Below are 15,993 nucleotides of genomic sequence, written 5' to 3'. Positions count from 1 at the left end.
AAATAAATTCTTTCTTTTAATGATTATTCCGAAACCCGTTAGTCACGAATAAGTGTTTTTTAAAAGTGGTATTACATAAAGCGAACAATTAATGATAAGGAGAGTGTTTTGTATTTATATTGTTTAACGTTGTCAAATGTACAATAAACATTAATATACTGTTTCAAAATCATCACGTTTTACACAGTTTAATATGCTGTTTTTTAAATGGCTGTTGTGTTTTCGGTTTTACAATTTAATTTAAAATTTAATTTAAATAAATATATAAATATATATTCTTTATATAAGGTATCTAATCCTAATGTCAAATAGCGATATATTGATTGAGATACTTACCCACAAACATTAATATACTGTTTCAAAGTCATTACATTTGCTGACGTTCAATATGTATGTATAAGCAAATTGCTGTTGTGTTGTCGGTTTTACATTTCAATGCCAAATTCAAAAAAATATGTAAAGTGCTTTTAAATGAGTAAAAAAATAAGTAATTAATATAAGTGGCTTATTCTTTCTTTTAGGGTATTTTTCTTATATTATTTCGAGAAATAAAAATACTTTGTGTTTTGATCCACTCACATTTTTATTAACCAACTAGTTTCGGCAACAACCTGTTGCCCTCTTCAGGGTTTAATTTATTTAATTTATTTTCTTGAATTAAACCCTGAATAGAGCAACAGGTTGTTGCCGAAACTAGTTGGTTAATAAAAATGTGAGTGGATCAAAACACAAAGTCTTTTTATTTCTCGAAATAATATATCAATATGATCCACAAAGTTAATGCTTTCAATATTCAAAACATATTTTTATTATGCTTAATAGCTATATATTGATCCAAACATTGACACACATTGATTGACTATTTCAAAATCATCACATTTGGCTACGTTCAATATGTTTTATATTTTAATACCAATTATAAATAAAAAATATGTTCAGTAATAATTATACATATGATAATAATAATAATTTAAATAAAAATAATGAAAAGGCATATTTTTTCTTCAAATGTATTTTTCCTAATGCTCAATAGGGATATATTGATTAAGATATTGACGAATGCCACATTAACTTAAATATGACAATCATTCGACAGACAGTGTAATACGGAAGTGATTTTCATTACCATGCTACTTTGACTTCATGATCAAATACATCAAATTTGACATCTTGTCACATTGATTGACATGGAATACAATTTTTCACATTATATTTTTGCAATTTTTCAAATACAATAGATACGCATATCAAAAAAAATTATTGGAGAAATATACATATATATTTTTTATATAAAAAAATAAGTACAAAAAAGTGGTTCCGGCCGGGATCGAACCGGCGACCTTCTGCGTGTAAAGCAGACGTGATAACCGCTACACTACGGAACCCACACAGACAGATCGCAAGAATTACCGTATATAAATATAAAAGAGATTGTTCTACTACTTGGATTGTTCTACTTTAGTCAGCGTTGTTAGATCAATAATTTGCACACATGTTACGGCTAATGACGCGTAAGCGGAGTGTTGATCTTGGTACAATAATTTCCGGTGTGTAAATCTCGAGTATTTTAAAAACATATATATTTAAATCTCGCAAACAACGACGTATTTTTATGTAACGTAAAAATAAATCTCATTTTGAATGAGCGTGTTGTACTGTCGTCTTTGGCTCGGAGTAGATGAACAAAACGACTTTCTGAATATTGAAAAAAAATCTCTAACCCATGGTGTATTGGGCACTGCATCGCATCGACGCAGTGTTATCTTGACCTATTTATTCATATATTATCTCTTGATCTATTATCAGGTACTGGATTATTCAATCTACGGATGATACATCAATATTATTGGTATTTCAATTTACTTCTAAATCTATTGAATTACTATCCACATGTAAATGGGATCCAATACCATCGCATATATGCAAGATCCAAAAATTAATGAAATATGGATGTTCAATAATGGGCAGAATGGTGAACGTTACAAAAGTGTATAAAGTAATTACTTAAGTCATCCAAATACCTTGTCGTAAGCCCTGGGATGCTCAGACTTCCATCATCTTTCATATGACTATATATATTTAAAAAAAAAATAATAATACATCTTTAATAGCTATCTTGGTCGTTTAACACTCGTTCGTGAAGGCCAAGTGTTAAAGTCCAGGATGATATAAAACAAATATTAGAGTAAAATATTACTAATATTTATTTTGACATTTCAAGGAATCGATCCTGGGTCAGAATGCACACAATGCTGTTCTCCTTTTCCTATCCGATTTTTCTTCTCAAAAGCAATTATTTCCTTCACTTTGAGTTTCTTCATTTGCGTCTGGAGCGTGGGACTGATCGTCTTCATGTAATTAGCGATACTGTTGACGCTACGTCGATCTCATGCCGTTCTCTATGTAATGTACTCTCTGAGTACGAATAGGAGTTTAAGAAAAAAAAACATTTCAACCAAACAAAAGCGTACGGCCACGTTCAGTATACCGTGTCGTTATATAATTTCAGTTTACTTCGGGCTGGCGAGGCGGTTTAAAAGCAAGTGCGCATTCAAAATAAAAATGTCCTCTTGCGGGTAAATGAAGGTTAGATCTTTAACCGCTATCGAGGTACGAAAATGGCGCTATATAAATTATCCAAATTAATTATTATTATATTTTAAAAATTCTATATTTTATTACATCCTTATTCCGCTGTAAATTTATCGATAAATTATTTCCGCGTTTATACCCGATTTTCTCGTTTTAAATCCTACGGTATTAGTACGCGTAATTTTGGAGATACTTGGAAAGTTCATTATATTCCAGAGTTTCATTAAATTTGATAAATCGTCAAAATTACCAGCGTAAAAATATTTTAGGCGCACGAACTTTCTCGCTAATAATAATTGAATGCTGCCCTACTTAAAATATTAACTGGAATTTCGCATTTTAAAGCGCGGCGAGGTAGCGAAAGGTTAACATAATAATAATTGGGTCAAAATATGATTCTGGGAGGTATTTTTTTTCGTTTCCTTTTATCCCAAGTGCCGTACGCGGGTCTTAAAATGGGCACTTCGGAGTTTTAGGGGCGGTTAGGGCGGTTCTTGTTTCGTCTCAGCATTCGAACATTTCGAGGTACGTGACGGGATTGCCCAAGAGAACCTGGTTGAACGAAAGCTTTTTAGCTCATCTTATTTCTTCATCGTCTCGGATATCTTCGCTTTAAGATTACAAGCACATAGCTGAAGTGCCGGAAGATGTACAAAGAATTAACAGAGATATCTAATTTCATGTTAATCATCTCTTGTATGAAATTCTATATTTTCAGTAACTTTTATTACCCCTCACAGCAGCTAAAATTAAACATCATTTTAACAGTGAGAAGACTAAAAAAAACAATAATGTATATAATGGATTTTGAGTAAAGAAAAAAAAAACAAACCATCGTGCCGCTCCACTCAGGGGTAGGCAGAAAGAACAGAACGCCATACCACTCTGACTTTTTAAACAGTCTTCGCCTCTTACATATTCATGCATTTCCTCATACATACCCGCCGATTATTACGACTCCTACCTAACTAACCACTTTCAAGATTTGACAAACTTAATCGTATCAAGTTTTTCTCGATCTTCCTCCGCTCCTTTTTCTAACAACATTCGCCATTTCTGTGTTTTGGTAAACATATTTACATTTTACAGTTCAATGCTATTTTTGCTACTACTAACAATCTTATACTTAGTCTATGTACAATAGTGTATTTTTTTCTAGTAAGAAAACTTTACAAACACAATGATTTATATTATCACCCCATCTTACCCGATTTTCTCAGAAATGAGACGTGACACAGCTCTTTGGAAATACTTATCACATCGTGATTTCATTTTTCGAGAATAAATAAAGATCTCAGTAAAGCAAAGGCAGTTTCCATTATATAAATAGAAACATGGAGTGAAGACTAAAATTTCGTGTACTGGAAAACATAACTTGAATGTTTTATATTTAATCCTTTAAATTTTATTCCTTAAAATTTTCACAAAAGAAGGAGGCAGTTTTAGTAACTTTACAAGTTCCATATTTTTCCTCTTTTTGATCGAATCGCCAATATTTATTTCACAATTAAATTAAAGCGCTCTATGGAGTATGTGACTAAAATATCGCTACATTTTACATGAAATGCATTCTAATTCATTGTTATCAATAATATTTCAGTGATTTTAATCAGAGACAATTTAATATATTGTTTTATATGGGAATAAACATTGGCTGGTTTAAACAATCACGTTATACACGGCAGCATAAATATTTATTCAACTTTTTATATGAAATAAAACTCTTGATGTCAATTTATATTCAAACATTTGGACACATCGCTCACTCCTTTCAAGAACGTCATAAATCAAAAATCGTCAATTTTCAGTTGTGCGTGCTTTCGGAATGCCCAGAAAATGTACTATATCCCAGCAAAAGAGGCATATTTTTAACTTAATATTTACCCGCTACAGGGCAGAAAGTGTTGTTTTTGCATTTTGAAGAAAAGGTATTGTTTAATTGTTTTTTTAAATATACTAAATATTTTTCAAATGGAGAGAAATACCTTCAGGTTTTACCTAAAAAATCTGTTGCACAGTAATAAGTTTGGTTAGTGGCTTGATGTTTATTTTTAATAAATTGTATTATGTTTTTAAACTTAAAAAACGTTCTCCTGAAAATCAATTTTTTTGATTTATGACGTTCTTGAAAGGAGTGAGCGACATGTTAAATATCATTAAATAATCCTATTCCTTCATTTTAACACGTAATTTATAAATTACTCTTATATTTTTGTACCTAATAAAATATATCTTAATCTCGAGATCGGTTACTGCCCTTTTGGTTAACTAAACGTTTCCATTTACTTGTTTCTGTATATATTTTTCGTATCTTTCGGGAAACTATTAACGATTTATTTTATCTTTCCCGTTAGATCCGGACGATAATTTTCATTTACTGTAAATTAAGGTTCGACCCTCCATTACGCCTTAGAGTTATACCTCCCAACTGTTGAGATATACCGTTTATTTCGTATTGTATAACACAAGCACGGAATAATATCATTAATGTTTAATGAAAAATACGATGTCGTTATTTATTATTACAGTAAATCCCTCGACATAACGGACATCTATTTAACGAACTTCAGATATAACGGAGAAAAAATCTGGTCAGTAAATATTGTGTGCATTTTTGTAATTTTAGAGAGTTCATTATGAACAAAAAAACAGAATTCTTCAAAAGTTCTAACAAAACAAAAGTTATACCAATATAGTGCCAAATTCAAAATTAAAAAAATCACTTTTCTTTACATCTCCCCCCTAGAGTGAAACAATTGCAAGTGAAAATGTATGCAATTGTTCATTTACTAACAAATACTGGACATAGTTTTGTAATGTGGTAGAATTAAATAAACTCACGTGGTAAAAATACGAGTGTTTTCTTTAATAATTCTAACAAAAGTTGATTCGTTTTTCAAAGCAGGAAAGCAAGAAAGCAAGCGCGTCGATATGAAACAGCAACGTTACTTCACGACGCTAATCTGAAGACAATAAATACGATTGTGTTTTGTATTGTTTATATCTAAACAGTGGTTAAATATTTTTTTAAATATGTATTTTAAACCTTTTTTTCTTACGGCTTTAACAAAACTTGATTCGTTTATCAAAACAGGATTACTGAAAGCAAGTGCGTCGATATCAAACAGCAACGTCACTTCACGACAAGTGTCTGAAGTCAATAAATAGAATTTTGTTTGGGTTTTGTATTGTTTATATCTAAATAGTGTTCATATTTAAAGAAAAAGTTTTTTGATTTCTTTTAACCTTTTTTTTTAAATATAACGGACTTTCATTTCTAACGGACACACCCTCCATCCAATTAGTCCGTTATATCGAGGTTTTACTGTATTTCATTATCGTTCTTCTTCGTTATTATTTAATAAAAGTTGGATGGTTTTTAGGACCTGATAATATAACATGCGGTACAGAAACGAAAGTTGTTTTTACGCGTGTAATTGGCAACTCAGTTATACACGAAAATTTTGTTTTATTTCTCTTTTATACACACTCAGTTGTTTGATGACTGAACTTTTCTTTTCATAAAACAAAAATGATATTCTACAACTTTTGCGAGTGGTTTTAACAAACATTTTATGTACTGGATAAGTTTTTTCGATTAGGTACCTACTCCAGTTGTTAGGGTAAACTTTTCACTATCTACTCAAAGGTCAAGGTTTAAAATCTTACGTCGGTCGATTTAAATCATATCGCTCACTCCCTCCAACAACGTCATATATCAAAAATCGTCAATTTTCAGTTGTACGTGTTTTCGAAATGCCCAGAAAATGTACTATATCCCAGATAAAGTGGAATATTTTAAACTTAATATTTACCCGCTTCACGGCAGAAAGTGTATTGTTTTATTATTAAAGAAGAAAAGGAATTGTTTTTTTTTTTTTAAATACTAAATATTTTTTAAACGGAAAATAACATTCAGGTTTTACCTTAAAAACTCTGCTGCACAGTAAAAAGTTTCATAAATATCTTGATATTTATTTTTAATACATTTTATTATATTTTTATACTTTAAAAACGATCTCCTGAAAATTAAAGTTTTTTATTTATGACATTGTAAAAAGGAGTGAGCGATATATGAATTGTGCTGTTGATAAGTTGACGTATGTTCGCTTCTTTTTTTTTCATGAATATATCAGCATTTTAGTAGTTTAAAGCAATCTTTATATTATAAATAAAAATGTTAATGTTCGTTTGTTCAAAACCTCAAATCTCCTCAAGTTATTCACCGACAGTTTTGAAATTTCGAAACAGCGTTGCATTCAAATGCGCGGATGTGTCTATCTATATATAAAAAAAATAAATAAATATTCGTTTGTTCAAAATCTTAATTTCTCAAAAAATTAACCGATAGCTTTTAGATTTTGACACAACGTTGCCTTCAAGTACGTACATGTCTTTGCCTTTCTATGTACATTTAAAAATTAATCAGCGTTTGATAAAAATCTTATAACATGTAATTTTTTTTGCTTTGAAATTTTGCAGTATTGCATTCTAATACGCGCGTGTTTTTATATACCTGTGATGAGTTTTACTAATCACTTGTCCATGAAAAGAACTGTAGTTTTCGAAACTAGTTGTGTGTTATAAAACAAAACTCAATAAGTGGTTTTATACAAGTGTTTAATTAAAAAAAATCAACACGTCATTCCATAGACCTAATGCCGAATCAAAAAATCTTTATTATTATTTTTTGATTTCTGTTAAAATCAAATATTTGTATGTAATTTATATTTGAAGCACTAACTTCGTGATTTTAAATTTTATAAATAATGTAACTTTGTTTTAAAATCCCTATGAATATTTGATTATAACTTAATTATAATGTCTGCCGGTAGACATTAAAATAAAATATGTATGGTGGTTTTAAAACAAAGTTACATTTAAATTATATAAATATTTGTAGTTTATATTAACACTTTTAATCTATTTTTATTTCTGATATCTATTGTATTCTTACCAGTGCCCTTTATTATAACGTAAAAAAAAATATACCCACACACAGGTGGCCACAATGCCTTTGTGGGATCTTTTTTTGTATGAATATTTTTTTTGTACTTATATTGTGATATGTAAAAATATATTTTGAAATGCAAAAGAAAAAGAAAAAAAAACAATCTACGTTTATCCCCTTCTGGGGGCCGCGGTAAAATTATCAAAAGTTGGCAGGGGTGCGGCGATAAAAAGTTTGAGGACCACTGGTTTAAATGACGTCCGCGCTTCTCGTTGCCCTATTTACGACCGGGGCGGGGGACTGGAAAGGTTTTCAATAGATTTGAGTGCTGCTGACTCCATTTTGCTATTATACGAGTATGTTCGTATGTTATATGCACGTGACTGCTCTGTGTTGCCTGCATTTCCGCTGAACTGTGCCATAAAACCGTTGCAGGCTCTGAACACGACTCGTGCGAATCGAAACATTTGCTCGAGTTCACTCATAAACTTTATAGTGTTCAAAATTATACGAAATACTGATTAAGTGTACAGGGAGGCGCAAAAAAAACTAAGGGGGTTGAATAGTGTATACTTAAAATAACTTGGTTTAACTAACTAACCATCACGCTGTATCTCCGCAGGGGTAAGCAGAGAGAATTGAACGCCATACCACTCTGTATTTGCAAGCATTCTTCGCCTCTTCCACATTCATGCATCTCCTCATACATACCCACCGATAATATCCACCCCTGACCCGGCCGCTTTCGAGTATTTGACATACCCGATCATGCCTAGTTTTCCTCGGTCTTCCTCTGCTTTTTTTTTTTAAATCTTCATTCGCCTCATTCGCCTTTGTTTTACCGTTCTTTCCTCACTCATTCGTTCCACATGTCCAAACCATCCCAAACACCTTTTTTAATTTTATCGATAAAACTTATCTCAGCCTTGGTTTTTTTCTTTATTTCACAATTCGAACTTCGTATTGCGCCACATTCGTCTGAAGGATCTCATTTAATCTACATTGAGTCTACTATTACCCTTCTTTTGCCGCTTCGCTTCCATACATTAGCGTTGGAACCAAGACTCCGTTGTATTTAGAAACTGGTATTTTCTAAATATACGTAGTCAGCTTTGTACAATACCGTTAAATCAATAAAACCGTTGTATATTGCTTATAGACTATACCTTTTACCTGGTTTATACGTAAGAGCGGAAATGAATACTTCTTCCACTGTTTCTCCGAACCGGAGATTCATTATTCATAGTTGTGTTGTGTACATCGGGGGATTCATTTAATTAAATTTGGACCTCCCTTCGTATTGTGAACAGTTATACGATCGTACGTCTCGAGCAAATAGCGATAAGTAATATTGTTGGGTATCGTAATTGTTTTATTCTTAAGATACGATATAACACGGTAGAATTTTAGAACTATTGAATTGAATATATTATTTTCACTATTTTTTTTAAACAAATTTTTTAACAATATTAGTATATAACCACCACCGATTATACTAATATTAGTAACATTTTTGTAAAAAAATAAATAAGTAAAAATGACTAACCACAAAGTAAATGCTTTAAATATTAATAATATTGAGACCATATTATTTTCATTTATTGTTTCGGCAGTCACTTTATTGTAATATCTATCTATTTTAAATTTAAGTTTCACTTCGTGGTAAAACCTTAATTTAAAGCCTTAAAGAATAGATTATACTTAGGTTTAAATTTAGCTTAGCAAATCGACACGCAATGAAACATTTTGAGCGTTTTTACCTATTTTTATCAGTCAAAACCTAAAAAAAGCACTCGTGTTATGAGAATTTGGCACGACAGTCCACATTTGTTGGATGGGGAGGAACTTACAATAACATACTGAACTCTGTGAAAATAATCCAGAGAACAATAATCAAAGTCAAATTAAAAAAAAAACTTTTTTTTAAATTATTATTTTCAAAATTTCAACTCCCAAACATAGAAGCCATTTTTAATAAAAACGCAATTTTCGCAAACGCGAAAATTGTTAAAAAGTGACAAATATTTTTATTTAAAAAAGTTTATTTTCGAGATTCCGAAATGATTTTACAACTCCAGTGAAAATTAACAATTTCAATAAAACTTCAAATATTTGGGAATTAAATACTTCAATAAACTCCCTAAAGAAAGAAAACAATTAGAATATATCAAAATTATTCAGAAAAAATAAATGCCTATTACATGTTAATCATAAAAAATATATATAAAAGAAAAGAAAAATACCATTATACCTTCAACGAATAAAACAATAGACCTTGAGTTTCCCTCTCCAAGCACAAGAGCGCAGTCTCTTTTTTGGAGAGGCACAGCGAAACTGTAATTGTAAGTGTGCCAAATGTATAAATGTATAGAGATTTTATTAAATCGGATTAAAAAAAATTATTTTATCAAATAAATAAAAAATCATGACAGCCATCTTTAGTGTTGGCTTGAGAAAAGATTTTATTTGGTAGATACCTTTTTTGTGAACTTAAATAAACTAAATGAACTGAATAATCTAAAATATTATAGACGAAAATGCAACAGCGTATAGTATTATTATACTACGAATACATTATTTTTCCCCACATTTTAGCACACCGCAATGATTTACGTGCGTTTCTTAACACAGACACATTTTTATGCAGAAATTTCCACTTAAAGTTTGTCTTAACTTTTACCGAGCACATTTTGATTAGAAAAGTGCTGCAGAGTTTCGCAGAGCGAATAAGTTTTCCCATTAAATTGTGGCGCCGTAATATTCTATTTTTGTTGACCTCTGTCTATCTTGTTTACGCACCCAATTTGCCTCTTGAATAACCAAACTGGCAGGGACACTTCTCTTGACTAGAATATTTAACCAACTTGCGAATATATCGAGAATCGTTACAGCGAAGTGGGAAAGAACCTTTAAATCTATAGGATACAATATATCTCTAACCTCACCTCACCAAACTGGCAGGGAGACTTTTATTGACTAAAATACTTAACTAATTTCTGAATATGTTGAGAATTCTTACAACAAATCGAGGAAGAACCTTTACATATCGCTCACTCCTTTCAAGAACGTCATAAATCAAAAATCGTCAATTTTCAGTTGTGCATGTTTTCGGAATGCCCATAAAATGTACTTACTATTTCCCAGTAAAAGAGGCATATTTTAAACTTAATATTTACCCGCTACAGTGCGTAAAGTGTTCTTTTTGCATTTTGAAGAAAAGGCATTGTTTAATTATTTATTTAAATATACTAAATTTTGGAGAAAAAACCTTCAGGTTTTACCTATAAAGATCTGTTCCACAGTAAAAAAAAAGTTCAATAATTGGTTAGTAATTTATTTTTAAAACATTGTATTATATTTTTAAACTTTAAAAACGTTCTCCTGATAAATCAAGTTTTTTTGATTTATGACGTTATTGAAAGGAGTGAGCGATATATATGATACAATATATCTCTAACCTAACCTTACCTAACCAAATTGGCAGGGACACTTTTCTTGACTAAAATACTTTAATAACTTCCAAGTATGTCGAGAATCGTTACAACAAAACGGTGAAGTAGCTTTACATCTGTAGGATACAATATACCTCATTCTGGATAAAACATCTTCATTGTACGAACATATACTTACTCGAAGACCTTCATACAAATTACCAATCTTACATTAATCTTGTCCAAAAGTTTTGTAGTCTCGTCAATATAAGATTGATGGCTTTTATATCGCTTTCGCTGTACTTGCAAAATTTATTGCCATAGCTTAAAATTTAGTTAATTCTTAACGGTACGACACAAAGTTTGATCTTAATTTAATTTATTATCTTTTTATTTACATTTTGATGTTGCTTAACTACTAAATTACTTACTTTTGTTTAGCCTGAAGTATCTATATATTGAAGTGAAAAGTTTTATCGCATTTTTTCATCAGTAAAAACGACTCAAAATTGTTATATTAGTGGATGTCTTTAATTTAATACATCGCGAGTAGTATAGTAACGAAAAGAGAGTATGAAAAACTCTCTTTTCTTTTTTAAAACGTTTCACCAAAGGCCCTACCAAAATAGTAATTTATTTTGGTGAAACGTTTTATGAAAGAAAAACTAATATTTGATAATATTACTTGCGATAATTTCAGCAAACCTGCATATACTTAACCGATAATATATTATTTACATGTATTATAAATTATTGTTTCCTGATAACGTGTTTTGATTATTTCTGTTTCGGGCTCTAGATTATTTTCGCTTGTGGTGTAATATTACTGACATTTTGATAATGCGTTGATTGATAAGCGGCAATATATTCGCGCTGCGGACATGCCTCCGTGGCGCAATGGGCAGCGCGTTCGGCTGTTAACCGAAAGGTTGGTGGTTCGAGCCCACCCGGGGGCGATCTTTTTTGTAATCAAATTATTAAAATTTTTCCCCTACACTTTAATTTTACACAGTATAAATTTGTTTATTAATATTATATTTAGTGTCTGCTGTGTTTGTCTTTTATATAGGCGTAGGCACAAAGACATTGTATTATTTTTTGGTAAGCAATATATTATTTTTAGTTTTCCTTCTAACTCTTATCAATGGTGCACAGGGCACTGTATTGTATTGACGTAGTTTTAATTTGATCGTTTCTTACATGAAGGCAAGGTGATCACTCTTGCGCTTCAGGGACCAGTCCAGGATAGTATGAAATAAATATGATAGTGTAAAGTCACTAATATTTATTTTCACTCCCCCCTGAGAATCGAACCCCGGTCTTACGGCACAGTAGCTTCACACGCCATCCATTACACCACGGAGGCGACATTTAGTTAGCGGACATAATCAAATATTTTACGAAAGTGGCGTTTAATTAATGAGTAGGGTAATATCCCAAAACGCTTCTGTCTTGTTTGGAAGCGTTTGAAATTATTTGGCATATGGCAAGTGAAGTTTCAGCCGATTACGATAGGGTATACCCGCATCTGAATACTGACAGAATATCTCATAATTTCATTAGTCACCCAAGAAAAGCACTTAGAACCTTGTTGTTCTAAGTGCTTCCAATAGGGTTGTACTTTATACATTGTTTCGCCTTTCTATTTAGTTATTCCGTCCGCCTCCGTGGTGTAATGGTCAGCGTGTTTAGCTACCGTACTGGAGGTCCCGGGTTCGATTCCCAGGGAGGGTGAAAATAAATGTTATTGATTTTACACTGTAATATTTATTTAATATTACCCTGGACTGGTTCCTGAAGCGCAAGAGTGATCACCTTGCCTTCATGTAAGTAATGATCAAGATAACACTGCGTCAATTCTATGCAGTGCCCTATTTGCCATTGGGTGCGGATAAGGGTTATAATAAAATAATAAATTTAGTGAACGTTTCGTACTATACACAGGGTGTTGCAAAGTTCAGCAACTAATCTCGAGAAATTATTGAATCCCTAAAGAGATCGTGAATTACCAACTCACTTCGAATTCTTAAACTTTTTTCCTAGAATGAGTATATCGTTCATGTCAACTGTCAATATCGACATCTTTCAATCCATTGCTTCTTCAAATGTTTTTTTTGTTTTTATTTTTTATTTTACAATATTATTATTTTTTATTTTCAGTGTATTATAGTAGACACAAAAACGCGACCTAGCTGCGAGCCAAAAATATTTTCATGATTTTTCTCTCCAGTTGAAATAATTTATTTTTAATTAATGTTTTGCTTAGTAAATACCTACTACTAAATACTATTTCTTAAAATCTACCGTTACACGTGTTTCGATGGATTCCGCATCATTTTCAAACACCGTATAAAATGATGCGGAATGCATCGAAACACGTGTCGCAGTAGATTTTAAGAAATAGTGGTATTTATTAAGTAAAACATTAATTAAAAATGGATAGATATTACCACAAAGTGACTGCCGAATCAATTAATGAAGAAATAATTTATTATACATATAACCAACTGATAGTAATATGTGGAGAGTTACGTAACATGGATTTGCGTGGATTTACTATTCATTATTATCAATATCATTTCTTTTGTTTAAAGGCAATCTTTTTTTAACCCTGAATTTAAGAGCATGTGTTAAAATCACTCATAAATGAGTGGAGGCTTAATAAAAAAAGACCATGTGTAGTTGTGTATAATTCCATGTTTCTGATAGCTATGATCTCTTGTATTATTTTGTTTTGTAGGATGCTAGGTAACGTTTCAACGAAAGCATATTTCATGTATTGATTCGGCAGTCACTTTGTGATAATATCTTTATATTTTTACCACATTTATTAAATATCAAAATTAAAAAAAAAAACAATTGTAACAAGTATTTTGATGCATTCCGCATCGTTATCGCGGTGTTTGACAATAATGCGGAATGCATCGAAACACGTGTCAATTTTACAAAATACTAGTATTTATCACTCCTCCGCCTATATGCCTTTATGTCCGCCTCCGTAGTGTAATGGTCAGCACCCTCGGCTACCGTTCTGGAGGCCCCGGGTTCGATTCCCAGGGGGGGTAAAATAAATATAAGTATTTTTTTCACTGTAATATTTATTCAATATTACCCTGGACTGGTACCTGAAGCGGAGGGCTAATCACCTTTCCTTCATGTGTTAACGATCAAGATAACACTGCGTTTATATGACATAGTGCCCTATGCACCATTGGGGTGCGGATAAGGGTTTTATATATATATATATATATATATATATATTTTTTTTTTAAACCCTTATCCGCACCCCAATGGTGCATAGGTCACTGTGTCTTATAAACGCAGTGTTATCATGATCGTTTTACTTATGAAGGAAAGGTGATCAGCCCTCCGCTTCAGGTACCAGTCCATGGTAATATTGAATAAATATTACAGTGAAAAAATCACTTATATTTATTTTTACCCCCCTTGGGAATCGAACCCGGGACCTCCAGAACGGTAGCCGAGCGTGCTGACCATTACACTACGGAGGCGGACAATATATATATATATATATATATATATATATATATTTTTTTTTTTTTTTTTTTTATATATATATATATATATATATATATATATATATATATATATATATATATATATATATATATATATATATATATATATACAATTAAAAGGCTATTTTGTTAAATACAAACATGTCATTTTAAGAAAGAGCATTAGCTTATTCTATTCATATTTTATTCATTTAAAATTTCAACATTGTATACTTTTATGCTTCCCAACTTGTTAATCCACGTTATCAAGTTTGTGGTATTATAAATTGTAACTACTTAAGTGCATATACTGGGTATGTACATTCTCTCGCATTTCTATAATTTACTTCGTTTACTCTCTCGAGATACTCGTATTTCAGAAGCGACCTAAACTCACCTGCTTCAAATTGCATTTATATTTTACGCTTCAGTATATAAAATAATGTAGAAACTTGCGAAGTTTAAATTTTATGACCTGTATGCAGTCTCGTGAATAATTTTCCAATCCCATTAATGTTCATCTCGTATTTTATATATATTTTTCTGAAAACGTTGCGATGTGTTTACGAGCCGCACCGTATCCGTATACTTTACCTTATGTTTTATTTTTATTTAAACTTTATGTACAGAAAACAAGTAAGTACATTAGTGGGCTTATTGCTAAAAAGCAATATCTTCCAACCAACCAAAAACAGACTAGTGAAATTGATCAAAACGTTTGAAACCATATATAGCTGTTTGCAATCAGGGCAGATAGTACTTGAACATTTAAAAACATAAATTACAAATTGACATAAAAAAAACATAAATAACAATAGATGATAATAAGGAGGGCAAAGGAAAAAGGTAGTTTAGGAAAGGAGGTGGAGGGAAAAACTAAGGGAGGAGGTTTGATGGACCCTTAAGATTCTAATGATAAATAGTATATCATTAGAATCGTAACTGTCCATCAAACCTCCTTATATTCATAAAATAAACTATGGTGGTATTCCATTTGTTTTTAAAAATCAACTGCCGGTCATGTTTCGAAAACAAAAGCATGCGTATTTTTTAACCTGTCACATCTTCACTATCAAATATGTTAAGTAGAAAATTAGACGACTTTCCGACAGTCTTGAAATTACTCTTTATTCGAACGATAGACCATTTATATCAAGTCGAGACAATTATAACACAGTTATTCATTACATTATCTCTGTTACCTTTGATTAAAGTTGATTATGTGTAATTGTTTACACTATTCAATAGTAAATAATAAGATTACGTTTATACAAGGCTATCAAAGTAGGAATATCATATTTTATTTACTTTTCACGGCAAATATTATTGTGTCAATTATTTGCAAAGTCACAAAATACACATATTTGATTTCATGATATCAAAGAATGTTATTGAAGGTCTAATAATATTTTGTCCGCCTCTGTAGTGTAATGGTCAGAACACTCGGCTACCGTTCTGGAGGTCCCGAGTTCGATGCCAAGGGGGGTCAAATAAATATAAG

The 15,993-nt window shown here is 31.3% G+C and overlaps 2 non-coding genes across 2 annotated transcripts; one reads left to right on the top strand and one right to left on the bottom strand.

Moving 5' to 3' along the window:
* Window positions 1–1,312: 1,312 nt before the first annotated feature.
* Window positions 1,313–1,385, bottom strand: TRNAV-UAC (transfer RNA valine (anticodon UAC)). Its single transcript has one exon. It is a non-coding gene; the product is annotated as a tRNA-Val (tRNA).
* Window positions 1,386–11,857: 10,472 nt separating this feature from the next.
* TRNAN-GUU (transfer RNA asparagine (anticodon GUU)) lies at window positions 11,858–11,930 on the top strand. The gene has a single exon. It is a non-coding gene; the product is annotated as a tRNA-Asn (tRNA).
* The last annotated feature ends 4,063 nt before the right edge of the window (window positions 11,931–15,993 follow it).

This window comes from Brachycentrus maculatus, unplaced genomic scaffold, assembly GCF_059751285.1.
Source record: "Brachycentrus maculatus isolate JH-2025_06_01 unplaced genomic scaffold, ASM5975128v1 h1tg000611l, whole genome shotgun sequence".
In the NCBI taxonomy this organism is placed as follows: Eukaryota; Metazoa; Arthropoda; class Insecta; order Trichoptera; family Brachycentridae; genus Brachycentrus; species Brachycentrus maculatus.
The sequence above is the reverse complement of the archived record's forward strand: the minus strand, read 5'-3'. Positions and strand labels throughout refer to the sequence as shown.